Source organism: Pantherophis guttatus, chromosome 6 (assembly GCF_059756535.1).
Source record: "Pantherophis guttatus breed Tessera chromosome 6, ASM5975653v1, whole genome shotgun sequence".
Lineage (NCBI taxonomy): Eukaryota > Metazoa > Chordata > Lepidosauria > Squamata > Colubridae > Pantherophis > Pantherophis guttatus.
Genome location: NC_142068.1, coordinates 57,613,339 through 57,630,859, shown reverse-complemented (window position 1 = coordinate 57,630,859; position 17,521 = coordinate 57,613,339).

Genomic DNA, 17,521 nt, shown 5'->3' with positions numbered 1-17,521 from the left:
TCATCTGTTCAGAAGATTAAACATGGACAGAGAACATGCTGTTCTCTGTCCATGTACCTCAAAACTATAAGAAAGGAAATGATGCTACACAGTTATTTTTTCTTGCCCATCTTTCCTTTTATCACAATTATTTATGTTTATTCATCAAAGAATAACACAGTTTTATACTAGATGGGATATTTTTTCACTTTTCTTTGATGATTCAGCTTTGTTTTATTTAAGATATCAACGAGAACTATCACTGAAATGGTAAAAAGCAATGGAAATAGTATTAAAAGAATTCTCTCCTGATACTTACTTTACAATTCTTCACCATTTACTATCAAATTTTTGTAATAGTTCTTTTGTATAATTTTGCATATCCGCCCTAATATCAAACATTTCTGTAATCAACAATATAAAAAAAGAATCAATTTTCTTTTAAAAACCAGTTCAAGCCATTTATAATTTGTTTTTTCTTCCCATTTATTCTAATGAATTTTGGCAGCTATCTTTTTGTTTTTCTGTCCAAGTGAATACAATGAATTTTGTAATATGTAACTTGAAATCACATTTCCTAACAATACAATTAGAAGCTTAAATATTGCTGACCTAGCAAGAATTGGCCTATAAATGCTTGCAATTATACCTTTGTCTCTGTCTTCTATCATTAAAAATGTTCTACCACTTCTCATCTATTCTTCAGATTTTCCAATCTATACTATTTCATTAAACCGAGTAGCCAATCTTTCATGGAGAGTCATCACATATTTAAGTCAAAATCTATGTACTTAGATCTTTTTCAAGTGAACTTAAATTGGTTGTTAATTTTATATATTCAATCGTTTTTTCTTTTCAGTTGTTCTGTGATCTACATAAATTTACGATATGCAAAATGAAAGACTTTGAAAGGTATCAGTCACACTTTTGAAACAGTATTGTTAGCTAGCCTGCTTTGATCGTGCTTGAGCTCCGTTGTAGGTATTTTGTCTGTCTTCTAGTCAGTTGTATACTTTTTCCTCTAACATAAGTTGTTGGGCAGGGTTGTGCTATATTTCTTTTAACTTTTTTTCACTGTAAGCCATCCAGAGTCTCTGTGGATTCGGGCAGCCTTGAAACTGAAATAACAACAAGGTGTGTAACCAGAAAAAAAAAATCAGTATAAAAAAAGGCAGGAGGTATAAAAAATTTTTCAGAGGATGAGAAATTATTTTGCTACTACCTTGTGTCATCTCACAGGCATTTGGCTACATTTTTATTGATTTGTAATGAGAATCTGAAATCTCCATTTCAAGGAGACAGATAATTCTTTATTTATCTATCAGTAAAATTCCTTTTAAAGGGAATCTTATTCTTTTATCAGCATTTATATCTAGCTCAAATATCTGAACACTAATGAATCTCCAGAATCAACATAATGTTTACATAGGAAGTGAACATCTGTCGTCTCGATACAAATAAACTATAGTTCCTAACATCACATTAATCAAGCTGTCTGCATTTAGAGTCAAAAACTTTATATATCCCTGTTCTACCTTGTACTCAAAATGTGTATTTTGTTTATTTTGTTGCCATCAGTTCTGTCGATGTTTTCTGAATTCCCAGTAGAGCTCTTCAATGTAAGACCTGCAGAACTCAATGGTTCCATAAGCTTATTATCACAAACATAGCCTGACTTAGCTAGATACCTAATTGCCAGTGCTCTTGTATTTCTAATTCTACTATTAGTGAATTTTGCCTAGTAAGGTTCTCCCCATAATGTAATAATGGCTGCATTCTGAATTTGCCTTATCTTCTTTCTTTTATAATTAAATGTTCCATTACACTCTACCATTTGGACAGAGCAACAGAAGGAATAAGAGCCAGTTAGTTTAGCAGTTAAATATACCAGGCTAGAAACCAGGAGACTGTGAGTTCTAGTCCTGCCTTAGGCACAAGGGGGACCTTAGACCAGACACTCTCTAGGAAGATTTAGGAAGCAGGCAATGGCAAACTACTTCTGAAAATCTTGCCAAGAAACCTGCATGGGTAGTTGTTAGAAGTCAATTGTGACCCAAAGGCAGAAGACAAAAATGCATTTCATAGGGAACTTCAGTATCTATAACAAAGATGTTCAGGAGCAACAGAATGCAAATGAAATATTTCCCATTGTTTGTCTCAAATTCTTTCAGATTAGGTGTAATTAGTTATGCAGGGCTGCCTTTACCTGACTAAATCAATCTCTGGTTTATTTGTTTTTATTTATTTGTTTATTACATATGATTTTATGCTGCTTGATTTGCAGAACTGTTAATTCACAGTGTCTTTGACAACTTTGGTAGTTTCTGTTTTGCCAGACGGAATGCAGCCCTTTCCACCAACAGAACAGAAATAAGGTTGCAGTGGCTAATGGTTTCCCTAATACAATTGAGATAAATCCTTTTTCTCCTTAACAGTAATTTGTGTTCTGGAAGGTTTTATTCCCTGCACGTGGAAAAGCAATTTGCAGATAGGTACAGCTATGGTATGTTGGGCAAGCACTGTAGCAAAAGGCCACAGATGATCAGGCAGAATCTACACTTTTGAAAATGAAAGGAAAAAAATAATCAAACACATAATAAAGATTGCCTATGCATAACTGTGTATGTGTTAAGAATGAATATGCAGAAATGTTTAAAAAATACCTGTCTCTGAAGATGCAGCTATAGGGTTTTGGGAAAATATTTATTTAATGCATTTAAAACTATTGGGTTTTCCTACACCAAAATATTCAGTACGATGGTGGGGGTGGGGGGGGGGGAACACCAATGTGCAAAGTGAGGTGTAGGATTTTAGCTTGAGAAAACAGATCCCTTTGAAAGACCACACTGTCCAACAGTCCTTTTGTCTCCGGACTTTAATTTAAGCCATTTGAATCACTGCATTTCATAATCCCTCCATTTCAAAATTTCTGCTTTCAGCCCTAATGCTATTGTAGCCTTTTCTGCAGATCATTATAGATACTGTGAGATCAAAACTCCTGCCTGTTTCACTCTCTTGTGATATCCTGAGTCTCTACAGATTATATTAATCTGCATACTTTGCCAGGAGGGCTACTCCTGATCTTAATGGACAGTTTAGCCAGAATCTCCTCCCAATACTTCTATCTGAGTTGCTATATCAATGACCTGATTTCTCTTGTCATGAATCTTACTGCAGTCTTGCTGCAGTGATAATACGACAAACGGCTGCCAATTGCTAATAGAGTTGGCAGAGTTGTTACATACTAATCAGCTTTCTACAGTCAGGTTCTTGATGACGAAGGCTTTTATTGTTTTATCAAAACGGGATTTAGATGAGTAGTTAGGGGACTAAACCCTACATGCTCCTCTAGAAGGATAGCCTACATAATCCAATAGTAGCCTACATAACTAGAACTCTGATATGTTTTCCCATCACTAAAACCTTCAATTAATTTAGCACTTATAATTTTAGTCATAAATACCATGCAACCATTTCTCAGAATCAGGCTTGCCCAGAGAGAACTTATTCATTAATTAGCCTTTTTGTGTTGTTCTCCCTTCTCCCTTCCAAGCCTATTAAATATTTTCATTGCTGTTCTTGTGGAGAAACATTTATCTTCAGGTTTCTTGGCATTCACTACCAAGGTAACCCATTTTCTCCATCCTTCTTTTCTCTTTTCCCCACTTCCCCTATTTCTATTCTTCTGCATCTGTCGTTGTTTCTCAAATTACCTGCAATCATGGATGTCTAGAGATCTGTTCATCTGAGATGTACTGACACCTCATCGCTGCATGTTGGTTCCCTAACTTCATATCTTGTAGCCATTGTTAATTAAATATTCAGAAAATCTAGGGACTGCCTAATTAAACAAATATTTGCTACCTGTATTTCCACATCCTTCTTATTGCTAAGAGATTACTTCTTCAACTGTGGAGAGATAAATTTATGATCCAGTGAATTGAAGACTTATTGTTACCAGAGACTTACAAAGGAATTTACAAATTTTGATTATAAACAGGTAGTCCTCACTGAAATTGGGAATAACAATTCTGTAGCAAAACATCACATGACCATTTCAATTTATGATGGCAACCCTGGCTGTGACTGCTAAACAAATTACTGGTGGATGTTGAGTGAGACATTATGTGACCATCACTTCTGATCTCCTGCCACCTTTGCCATTGATTTTGCTTGTTGAAAGCAGAATCGAATTGAATCAAATAGACTAGGCTAGGCTAGGCTAGGCTAGGCTAGGCTAGGCTAGGCTAGGCTAGGCTAGAATGGAATGGAATGGAATGGAATAGAATAGAATAGAATAGAATAGAATAGAATAGAATAGAATAGAATAGAATAGAATAGAATAGAATAGAATAGAATAGAATAGAATAGAATAGAATAATAGAGTTGGAAGGGACCTTGGAAGTCTTCTAATCCAACCCCCTGCTTAGGCAGGAAACCCTATACCATTTCAGAGAAATGGTTGTCCAATCTCTTCTTAAAAACTTCCAGTGTTGGAGCATTCACAACTTCTGGAGGCAAGTTGTTCCACTGATTAATTGTTCTAACTGTCAGGAAATTTCTTCTTAGTTCTAGGTTGCTTCTCTCCTTGATTAGTTTCCATCCATTGCTTCTTGTCCTGCTCTCAGGTGCTTTGCAGAATAGGTTGACTCCCTCTTCTTTGTGGCTGTGAATATCACAGATGACAACCATGCAACCACGGATGCTATGACTGTCATAAATGCATGCCTGTTGCCAAGTACCCAAATTATGATTATGTTACTGCCAGGATTCCGTAACAGTCACAACTTTGATAACCAATCCTAAATCTCCTTGTTGAGCACCATCATAATTTTGAATAAGTAGTCATTAAATGAGGACTATCTGTAATGACAGTAATTATAGTAAAATATGCTTATCTTTTATTGAAACTGTTTTGTAAAACTATCCAGCTAAATACATATAATTTTTGTTGTTGCTTTGCTTTCCTTATTTTTTCAGTGTTTTATATTTTTCCTTCTGTTTAATTGAAAGGAAATTTTAAAAAGTAAACACTTCAAGTTTTCCATTAAGATAATGACTGTATTTTCCTCATATATTTATTCTCATTTCTTTCATTTTAAAAAAAAAACCTTAGTAGACAATTTTAAAATTAAATTTTACTAAAAAAAATGTTATCTGAAATTAAGCATTTATGTACAGCTTGAATTATATCACATATTCCAAGCAATATAATAGGAATTCTTAGAAAATTCTTGCTGGTTAGTTATGTTATTTGAGAGAAAACTCCTCGTGCTATTTCATTTCAAGAGAAAGGATGTTTAAACAGTTTTTTTCCTTCTAGCCAATCAGCTGGGACTCAGGAGGCAGCAATAGATTGGGGGTGGGCCAAATAAAAGGTAAGAATAACATGGGTGGGGGGGGCGGGAGGGCCCAGCTCCCAAACAAAGAGAACCAGTTGGGTGACATCATATCGTCACCACTACTGGCTCGGCCGAACCGGGCCGAACCGGGAGGAACCCACCACTAATTCATAAGTGGCTGAGTGGCAGGCAATTGAAATGGGAGGTTAGGTTCCATATCCTAGTGCTTCTTTTTTATACCTTATTTTTTACTAACTTTGATCCTCACACTTACTATAGTAGGTAATTTGGAATGGCAGCAGATGTTTCACAGGAGTATCAGATAATTTTGGATATTGGGAGCACATCCTCACTCAGAAATTCAGACACAATTTTTCAACAAAGACCAGAATCAATGCTCCATCAAAGATTAAATCAACAATCATTTTGTACTCACAAATTGGAAGCTTGAATAATTTACCTTGCAGGACAGCCACAAATTGAATTCTAATCCATTCTTTGATTGCCTTGGTTCTAAAGAGTGTTTTTAAATGTTCTGTTACAACATATTTAGGTTGTTGATATTAATCTGATTTCCAGGGATGAAAAGCAATGACACAGCAGGATGAAGAGCCAGCAAGTAGATTGGCTTTACGTAACTTCTCTCCAAACAAGGAAAAGACTTGATATTGGCCAAGTGTTCAATTCAATGGTTCTTCACAAGGAGATCACAAATACAAATCACTAATGCAGGGCTTTCAAACTCGCAGCCCATGGACCATGATGCACCACAGAGTAGCCATGCCCACAGCCGGTTTAGTGAAGGGGGAAAAAGTCACGATAAGTTAGGTGACGCCGCCGTAATGCCACAAATTTTACAATCCTGCTCTAATGGGTTTAAAGCTCTGTGGTAAGAGGGAATAGTTATGTTGCTCATCTTATGATTGGCACCTTTAAGGACACTGGGTTCACATACTTCCTTTTCTAACTACTTTTAGAAATTTCTTATTATTTATTAATAATTAATTACTATTAGTTATTTTCAGCCATTAGGAATCTTTGGATCAATAAGTCTGAAAACACCAAGTAAATTTTCTTCAATCCTAAGTGAAATAATTTTTTAAATACAAGTTTAAGGGCTTAATTATCTTTCTGCAAAAGGGTAATTAAAACTTTAAATTTATAAAGTTACAAACATACTAAAGGTTCCAGGTAGATTTCAAATAATATTTTGGAATTAATTATAAGAATTAATCCTGTGGAAAAATACTTTTCTTTTGAATTCTTTAAATTCAAACTATTTTAACAATCAACATATCAACACACAAATAAGCTGATTCCTTAGTAATTAAAAAGGGTATATAAATAACAAACTAAGAGACTGCCAGGATAATTTTCCAATATTAAATTTACAAAAGAAATTTGTTAAAGCTTTGAGGAAGGGACAAAGAAAAGAATTGAAAAGAAATCAAGTTCTGGAATATTATTTGTAGGGACTAAAGATCAAGATTGTTACAAGTAAAAGGAAGGGATCTAAACTCATTTGATGAGGATATATATGTTGCTATCTTCTTACCAAAAGTCCATTACTTTTAATGGACTTTTGCTGATCAGGATGGTGAGGTTTTTATGTTTATGTTTGTTTTATGTTTTATTTGATTTGTATACCGCCCTACTCCCGAAGGACTCAGGGCGGTGAACAGCCAAACAATAAAATAACATAGATACAAAAAATTTAAAAAACCAGATAAAATCAGATTAAATCATTTTGGCCCAGACAAATTTAAAACACCCCAATAATTTAAAAACAGATTAAAATTTACATGTTTAAAAAGGGAAGAGATTAGGCCAAGCCCGCCTGATGGAATAAAAAGGTCTTCACAGCGCGGCGGAAGGTGCGCAGATCCGGGATCCTCCGTATCTCTGGGGGGAGCTCATTCCAGATGGTAGGTGCCCCCACAGAGAAGGCTCTCCCCCTAGGGGTCGCCAGCCGACATTGTTTGGCTGACGGCACCCGGAGGAGTCCCTCTCTACGAGAGCGTACTGGCCGGTGGGAGGCTATTGGTGGTAGTAGGCGGTCCCGTAGATAACCAGGTCCTAAGCCATGGAGCGCTTTAAAGGTGGTAACCAAAACCTTGAAGCGCACCCGGAAGACCACCGGGAGCCAGTGCAGCTCGCGCAGGAGAGGTGTCACATGGGAGCGCCATGTCACTCCCTTTACCACCCGCGCGGCCGCACTCTGCGCCAGTTGGAGCCTCCGGGTGCTCCTCAAGGGGAGCCCCATGTAGAGAGCATTACAATAGTCCAGGCGGGAGGTGACGAGGGCATGAGTGACCGTGCGTAACGAGTCCCGATCCAGAAAGGGACGCAACTGGCGAATCAGGCGAACCTGATGAAAAATCCTCCTGGTCACGGCCGTCAAGTGCTCTTCTAAAGACAGCCGTGAATCCAGGAGGACGCCCAAGTTGCGAGCCCTCTCCGTGGGGGCCAATGATTCACCCCCAATAGTCAGTGATGGCATCAACTGACTATATCGGGACGTCGGAAACCACAGCCACTCGGTCTTGGATGGGTTGAGCCTGAGCCTGTTCCTCCCCATCCAGATCCGTACGGCCTCCAGGCACCGGGACATCACTTCAAGGGCATCGTTTTAAAGAATTTGTTTGTAAATAAGAAATGGATTATCGTAATAAAAGATCATTTGTTGTATTTTAAGAGAATCTGATAATTTAGAAAAATTGTACATACATGTGATGAAGGGGGGAAGTCATTTATATATTTTATTTCATTTTTTTATGCTATTCTTATTTTTTTGTTTCTTTTTTCTATTTTCTTTTTGGTTTTGCACCTTCTGTTTTTTATTTTTTAGCTTGTAATGTTTGTTTACCACTGAAGTAAATTTTAATAAGATTTCTATTTTTTAAAAAGAATGTGCCCATTCATCCAATATAACTTTCTTCTACCAAGAAAGATAAAATCATTAGAAGCAATAAAAGACTCAAATTCTTGCTGCATTTTGCATCACAATTCAGACTTCAAATGAAATGCTGGAATCTTGTCATTAAGAATTGTGATATTTTGGCTCAGAAATGAAGTGCCATACATCAAACAAACAACTTTTATTGGAAGTATGGAAAGTTAAGTACCTTTGCTTACTTAATCATTGTCATCAATCAATTAATCAATGTCATTTAACAACCTTTCCCCTTGATAGTCACCATATTTCATTTAGAAAAGTAGTCTTGTATTTATTGCCTCTTCTTTCACACAGTACATGGAAAATATAGTACCCAGATTTCACAGTTTGCTCCAGGGTTGAACTGAGAGCAGGCAGAATTAAAATACAACTGCCAACTGTTTTAGTGAACAGAACATTATATGAACTTGCATTAAGTTCAAGGTTTTTTTCATGTGACTAGTAGCACCCTACATATAACTAATATAACTAATCCTTATCCCACACTATTCCACATCATGGCTCATTAAATAGTTCTTAACCAAGTCAATATACTCTTCCTATGTACTTTGCATTTTCAGTGATTAACACACTTCACAGCAATTGTTTCTTTATATTGTCTGCCAGATTTTGTATGACATTACACAGTACCATTCAACAAGGTAATGTTATCAGTAGTTCATGCTGATTTTTCTTGGACCATAATATTTTTCAACAACCTGGCAGCTGTGTTGACAAGTTTTTCACTTATGCCATGACTTTTGCCCGCTTTTGCTAAGAGGAGTGCAGTTCTGATTGATGCTTTGTTTCATCCTCATTCTTAGCAACAAATGTCACTCTTTCTGATTGGAAAGGATTGTTTTGCAATCTTTATGAAAAAAATCTCTGTTGGTTTACTGGAGAATTCATTGTACATGGACTGCAATGTTGCAAAAGCTTTGAAGGCTTCATGGATCGTTTCACAAAGTTTCTTAACATAAAAGAGAAATTCATCCCCAGTGCAATGAAAGTTTATTTTTAGAACCTCACTGTCATATTTCTCTTTTTCCTTTTTTTTTAGGGTTACCCATGCAAAATCACAGTTCTACATAGCAAGCACCACATGGTCAAAACCAAACCTAGCGCTGTTTACTATGGCACTTTGCAAAATTTTAATATTCACTTTGCTTCCCCTTCTACAGATAGTACTTGACTTTACAACATTTCATTTAGTGATTGTTCGAAGTTACAATGGCACTAAAAAAGTGACTTATGACTGTTTTTCACGCTTACAACCATTGCAACATCCCCAGGGTCACATGATCAAAACCCAGTTGCTTGGCAACTAAGTCATTATTTATGACAGTGGCAGTGTCCTGGAGTCATGTGATCAGCAAAGCAAAGTCAGATTCACTTAACAACTGTGCTACTAACGTAACACTGCAGCGATTTACTTAATAACTGTGGCAAGAAAGGTGATAATATAGGGCTAAACTCACCTAACAACTGTCTCACTTAGAAACAGAAAATTTGGGGTCACTTGTGGTCATTAGTCAAGGAATACCTGTATACTTCAGTGAATCAGTTTTCACACACCGAGCTATTTTTACAAATCAACAGGAAGAACACCCAATCTTTGATCTGGCCATCTGATCATTAGTGCATACAGAGAAATGGGGCTATAGCAGTAAGCAAAATTTGGTGGATTGGTGGACTTCCATAGGCCACTATTTGCTCTCTCTCCTTTTTTGCAATTTAGGCTCTTTGATGTATACGGTCCTGCTATTTTTCTAAAACTATCATTCTCTTCAGATAATGTAATAATAATAACATTAATCTGCCACCTCTCTTAGCAGCATAATTTTTGTGGGGAAAAAATTTCTAGAAGGCCAAGGGCAAATTTCTGTAACGAAGAAGAACTAATGCTTTACTTGGCAGAGTTGTTTTAATTGTGTAGGTTGTTCCATGTTTGTGCCAAACTTATATATCACCCTGTCATACTCACAATGGGTGTCTACCTTTCTTACTCTCAATCATTTTGAAGAATGGGATATTTCATATGCTGTTCTATTTTAGCTACTGACGTTGCCTTCATGTGTCTGCAGTCCAGAGGGAATTCTTATATCTAATAATGGTAGAATGAAGTGTCTTTCACATACTCCATCATCTTCCTGCTGCTTCCATGTTATTTTTCACCCTTTCCTAAATGTTTTATCAACCTTAGACAAGCATGTATGAAAACCACTTTCTTCTCTTTCCACTAACAGCTGGATGAGATTTATGACAAGGTGTGCATAGGCACATGCATGTATTAAGTATCTCCTAAACATGTTTAGTATGTGGAACCAAAATATTTGGGAGAAAATATTTGTCAATGGCAAAGCATAAGCTTTGCATCCCAGAATGGTTTTGGTCTGAAACCTTGAATTGCTGGTTTAGAGTTTATACAAAATATCAGTCATTTCAGGCAAAGGATGCATTTGTTCTTTGAGTAATAAGTTTCAATAGTTAAATGGATAAGTTCTTGTATACCTGATAAATATCTAAAAATGTTTGTATAGAAGTCATATTAATCATGTTTCAACTACACATCACAGACCTTGTTCTCCTCCTCTCCAACTCAACATAAAAAAAGTTTTAAATTGATCCAAATAATAATACTAATAAAAAGCTAACCAAATCCCAACATTCTTTGCAGAGAAATAAACATGTCCTAACTCCAGGGTATATTCATTTAAACAAAAATATATATATATATATTTTTAAAAAAGGACTTTCAAAAGCATTGAATAGGCAGAAGATAAGACAGAAGATGATTCTGTAGATAGAACTATACTAAATTTTTGTTCGCTTTTGTTTTCCTTTGTTCCTAAATGCACTAGAAGTGTTTTGTTTTTGAAGATGAATGGCACTGCAGTTACCCAGATGTTAATGATTTTCCTATGATGCCAATTCATGTTAAACACATACCCCTTTCTCCTTCCCAGTTTTGCTTGAACCCTGGGGATGACTCTTAAAAATTAATTGAACAAGAAAAGGACGTTGAAAGATTTTATTCCCATCTTAAACAGCAGGCTTGCTACTAGCATGCAGCGAGTGCTACGCTCAGTCTGCCTGTATGCCTAGAGGGGTTTGGATTTTGTTTTTCAATTATGTGCGAAAAGAAAGAAGCTGGAATGTCGAATCTTTTGTTAGCACTAAAGGTGTATTTCTTCCACAGGGTCATATCAGGCAGGGAAGTTACAAGGAGGTACAGTAAGGCAGTGGTGAAATGTAAAATTTGTTATTACTGGTTCTGTGGGCTTGGCTTGGTGGGCGGTAATGAGACTGGGTGAGTGTGGCCAACTTTTTTTTTTTTTTACTTTTAAAACCATTTTTTCTACAACCTCTTCGGCCGAAGAGGTTGTAGAAAAAATCCTTTTAAAAGCCTCTGACGATCCCAGCTGAGTTGCCTGATCGTCAGAGGCTTTTTTTCTTTTAAAACCATTTTTTCTACAACCTCTTCGGTCGAAGAGGTTGTTTAAAAAAATGCTTTTAAAAGACTCTGACGATCAGGCAAGTCAGCTGGGATCATCAGAGGCTTTTTTTTTCACTTTTAAAAGCATTTTTTCGGCTGAAGAGGTTGTCAAAAAAATGCTTTTAAAAATAAAAAAAAGCCTCTGATGATCACGTGGCTCAGCTGGGCATGGTGGGGGGAGGGATTTTTGCTACCGGTTCTCTGAACCACCTGCCACCATTGATACTGGATCGGGCGATCCAGTCCAAACCGGGAGCATTTCACCCCTGCAGTAAGGCTGGAACTCAACCTTTGTAATGTTGTTGCCTCTCTTGCTGGCCATCAGTCATTAAATATAATTCAAGATATTTGCAATCCATTTGGTTCTGCGTGCACCCAAGAATCTTTACATATTTAACATAAGGTCACTGATAGTTTGTGAACTTTCAAGCAGAGATTAGCCTGACTGCAATTAAAAGGTATCACTAAGTGGTGTACACCAGGGTGCAATTGCTGATAAAAAGCTGAAGGGAGCATCAACGCTGAGCATGCATACCTGTATCTATCAAGGAACTCCCTCTACCGCTGTCTTCACAATATTATTAAAAGTATATATCACAATATAGTTTTAAAGTACCTAGGTGTATGACCTATATTCAGAAGTTATTTTATACTTAATAGCAGTTACAAACTTTATTTCTATAAATTAAAGAATCTATTTTTAATAGCACTATTAAAGGTGCAGTGATATTGACCTGGAAGGTTTCACAAGACAATTAATATAGTTACTTGTAGAGAAGACATTCAATAGTAATAGAATTCTTGTGCTTATTACAGTAGAATAATTGTAGCTTGTTTTAAAACATATCACCATTCCACTGCTGTCTTGTTACCACTTTCTTAACTCAAAACATGTATTTCCCCGAGAGCAGGGGCGAAATCTAAAATTTGTTATTACTACCGGTTCTGTGGGCGTGGCTTGGTGGGAGGGGGTAATGTGACTGGGTGGGTGTGGCCAACTTTTTTTTTTTAACTTTTAAAAGCATTTTTTGCAGAAAAACATTTTGCAGAAAAAAATGCTTTTAGAAGCCTCTGACGATCAGGCAACTCAGCTGGGATTGCCAGAGGCTTTTAAAGGCATTTCTTTTTTCTACAACCTTCTTCAACCAAAGAGGTTGTAGAAAAAATGCTTTTAAAAGCCTCTGATGAGCCAGCTGAGCTGCACGATCATCAGAAGCTTTTTTTTTTACTTTTAAAAGCATTTTTTCAGCTGAAGAGGTTGTAGAAAAAATGCTTTTAAAAGTAAAAAAAAACGGCGTCTGATGATCACGTGGCTCAGCTGTGCATGGGAGGGGACGCGCCAGGATTTTTGCTACTGGTTCTCCACCATCCGCCACCATCGCTACCAGATCGGGTGATTCGGTCCAAACTGGGAGCATTTTACCCTTCCCAGAGAGTACAATATTATGTGAGCCTAGAGAAAGAGTAACAATTGCAGATCCAAGACACCAAGACATTTCCTCTTAGTAAAAGATATTTTAAATTCTGATATTACTATATTTCTATAGCTGTAAGAATATGTTTCCAATAATTGGTCTGCCTTCAAATAATGAGTAAGTATCATATTAGGAATTTGATTGCTTGATTATTTGATATCTTAATTATTGTTAATTTTGTGGGTGTTCATGAACATGTGCTCATGTGTGGTATGTATAGTAAAATAGTGATCCTTGTTGTTTCAAGAGTACCAATTGTCATAATGAGCTTTCAGAGACAAAATTAGAAAAGCCTGGAATCCAAAAACATCAAAGAATTTTACAACTGTTCAAAATTACGGTCTACCTCCCCCATGCTACTTACAATTCAGATTCAAAATTCCAATGCCATCCCCTCCACAATCACCTGATCACATTTTGGTTGCTTGGCAACCAGCTCACATTTATGGCTGTTTGTAACAGCCTGCTAAAAGATTATTATTTTTTTTGCCAGAAACTGGCATTTACTTCCTTAAACTTTACTGCTTAATTATTATAGCTTTTGCTTAATGACCATGGCATTCACATTGCTTAACAATCACTGCAAACAAATTGTAAATTTGGGTGCGGTCATGTGATTGCCTGGTTAACAACTGACATGACTTACGATCATAATTAAGGGCTCAATTACAGTCATAAGTCAAGGTACCTGTTGAAAGCCTATTATGTCATGGCTTCCTTTTTTTCATAACTGATTACCGTATTTTTCAGAGTATAAGATGAACTTTTCCCCCCCTAAAAGAGCCTGAAAATTTGGGTGCATCTTATACTCCGAATGTAGTTTTTTTTAAGCTTTTTTTTCAGCCCTATCAAGGCGCTAGCAAGTGAAGTAAGGTGGGTTCTACTTACCTTTAGTACCGGTTCGCAATGGGGCCGCGCACATGCACGCTCTTCTGCGCATGTGCAGAAGTGTTCTGATGACATTGGGGTCAGTAGGTGGAGACTCCCACCGGTTTTACTACTGGTTCTATAGAACCGGTGCAAACTGGAAACAACCCACCACTGGAGTGAAGTGATCTCTGTGCTTTGCCTGCTTTTCTCTCAGCTGTGCTTTAGAAGCTGTTTTTCAGCCCCACCAAGGCGCTAGCGAGTGAAGCGATCTCCGTGCTTTGCCTGCTCCCTCTGATTCTCAGCTGTGCTTTAGAAGCTTTTTTTAATCCCCAAGCAGGGGATAAAAAGTGCACGTGTGCGCTCAAAACCAGCAAAGTGTCCTTAGTCTGGTGCTGAAGCTGACCAGACTAAGGACGCTAGCCAGATGAATGCCTGGTAGGCAAAGTATAAGCTGCGTCTTATACTCCGGTGCATTTTATACTCCAAAAAATACAGTACTTTCCAATTTGCAAATCTGTAAACACAAGACATGGGACTTAAACTCAGCATTTAAAATATATTAATCACATTTTTGGACTAGCTTCCTTTAAGACTGTAGTCCAAATGAAGGATACTCCTAGTTGGATTCAGCTGTGGCAAAAATGTTGACTCAAAGACCTTAATCTGTTTTATCATTTCTAGGAACCAATGAAATTGTTTTTAATCATCTGCTGAGATCAAATCGAATGTGACAGGCATTTTATAGCACATTTATACAGTCTGATCTAGAGCAGAAAACTTCGTAAAGGATACCTAACTGCACATGGCAGGTATCATATTGCTGCTGTGCTGATACCAAGACAGTGAAATTTCATAAATAAGATAATCACATGCATCATAAAAAACCTTCAGAGGAAATGAATTCCTAAACTTCATATAAAATTATATAGATATCCAGGTGTTCAATAAAATGCTAACATTACCCAGTAATATCTTCCTAATTATTAGGTTGCTTAAGTTATAATAAATATATGATAATTTACTGAATTGATTTGTTTTAAGCTTACCAGAACAAGCTACGATGTGAGTAAAAAGCTGGTTTCTTAAACACATCTAATAGTCCATAATTCCAAACATCTGATACAAGTAAGCACAAATATGTTGTCATTTTGTAGTGCAGCAGTGTGGCATAGAACAAAATAATTTAAAGCAGAAGAGAGGAAAGCATTTGTTTAAAAATACCATTTTATATATTTTTCTTTGCCTAGGTAAGAGAGATGGATGTCACTCAGCACCGCTCAATGTTTGTGTAAGACTCAATCACACTTCAGCTATTCCACAACTGGAAAAATGACATGATATAAGGATAAAAGATCTTGAGAAGAAAGATGAGGGGGGGTTGGTTTTTTTCTGAAAAACATTCATGTTGCCTGAGTTTGAAGAGACTCAGTTATGAAATGATAGCAATTTCTAGCCCCTTAAGACAATGGCAGAAGAAGAGCTTGTGCTTTCTTTGTTATCATAATTAAATCTGGTAGGAATTATAGATCCTTTGCAATCTAAATCCAGGCTACATCTTGGCCCTAATATACCCTGGCACTTCAATTTGTAAATTTAGAACCATGCTGAACATCTTAATAATAACTACTTGTTTTGCACATGTAAGTTTGCCCAGGGAAAAATGAGATGGTACAAGACAGATAATCTATCCACATGCCTTAATGCTAATCACTTTTCTGCTTAGTATGTTTTATAATACCACTGCCAAACAAATATAATAATCTGAATATCATCTGCTATAATCTTATGTATTAAGACAGTACGATCAGGTTGAAGAGCACATTATTTAAATTATTAATATGTGACCTTGTAAATACTGCCTTTTATATTTTCCAGTTCCTGCTTGTAATCACTAAACATTTACCTTGGAGTAAAATATAGACCTGGTACATGGGTTGTGCAAATAATTAGTCTCTCCTATATTAAATTCAATTACTTTATTAGATACTTGCTTAAAAATACACATATTATACACTACTTCACAGGCTTTCTTTTTACAGCATAGTTCTGTCTTCTCTCCCGCATAGAGCCTCATTGACTCCACATATATCCTTGCAGACATCCAGATCAATCAAATTAGCTGCTGCTTTGCTTTGCTGGTACAGAACTGAGAATAACGGTTAGGTTCAATTCCTATAGAAAATCTCTCATAAGGGAGGTTTCAGGTGCTAGCTGACTCTAAAACAATTATGAGTGGCTCACAATATAAAACAAATTAAAAACACAATATCATAAAAATAATCAACCACTCCATACAGAATATACAGAAAATCTGTCCAATAAGGCCAATTGAGCCACCCTAATTCAAGATCTGGGAGAAGGTCTTTCAAAATGCCACCACAGTGGAGTAAAACAGATGTCAGGGATAAACTCATTCTGGAAGGCAGGTGTCCTGACAGATATGAAGTTGGCATACCTGGGAAAATCTTAGAAACTTCTACAAGAACATTTTAAGAACAGATATGATTGTGGAAAGAAGAATCAATAATGGGACTTCTGGTTGTTAGGTAAAAGTACTTCAGTGGCTAAAATGAATTAGACCATGTAGTGGCTTTTGAAGATGGACTGTAGTTTGCTGGGAAACCACAAATCACTGATTAGTTTCCACCAGGTAGGATGAATAAGATCAGTTTAAGACTCTCCAAAAGTCACCAGAGGGCTCATCTATGGTGAGAAGCAACTGACAATGATGACAGGAGGAAGACAGCTATTGGTGCATTGTGTGGTGTAATGTGGAGTCCCAATTGACCTGGATATCATCTTGGGTGCTGGGTGCAGTGGACCTTTGTCATGCCAGGCACTGTGTCTAAAGTGGGCAGAGCCATGGTGTACCAATGGGCTACTCCCTTGCCATGAGAGTGACTGAAGGAAGCCAGAAGATGATGGAGTTGGTGGTGCTCTGGATTTATGTGGCATGTTAAGGAGCTGAGGCCAATTGACTTGAGGCCAAGGAGGCAAGCTTGCTTCTAGGAAGACAGGTGGCCAAGCAAGGTCTCATAATGTATGGGACTTAACAATACATGGACCTTTGGGAGGTTGATCTAATGTCCACTAGAGAGTGCAGGGCAGTAAGTGGGTTCCACTTATCTTTGCTACTGGTTTGGAACTGTGAGCATGCATGCACAGAACATTCTGCGCTTGTGCAGAGCATCCGTGATGACATCCAGGCGGGGGGCCACCGCCACTACTGGTTCATCTGAATCGGGGCGAATCGATAGAAACCCACCACTGGTGCAGGGTTTCTAGACTGAGAACTGGGGGTGCAATATGGAGTTGGTATTGTTGAGAATGTCAGCTGGCAGTTATTTGGTGTAGCCAGAGACTCTCCTTTCTGCCTTATACCATCCACAACAACTGACACATTGCCCTAAATTGAAAGGCAAGG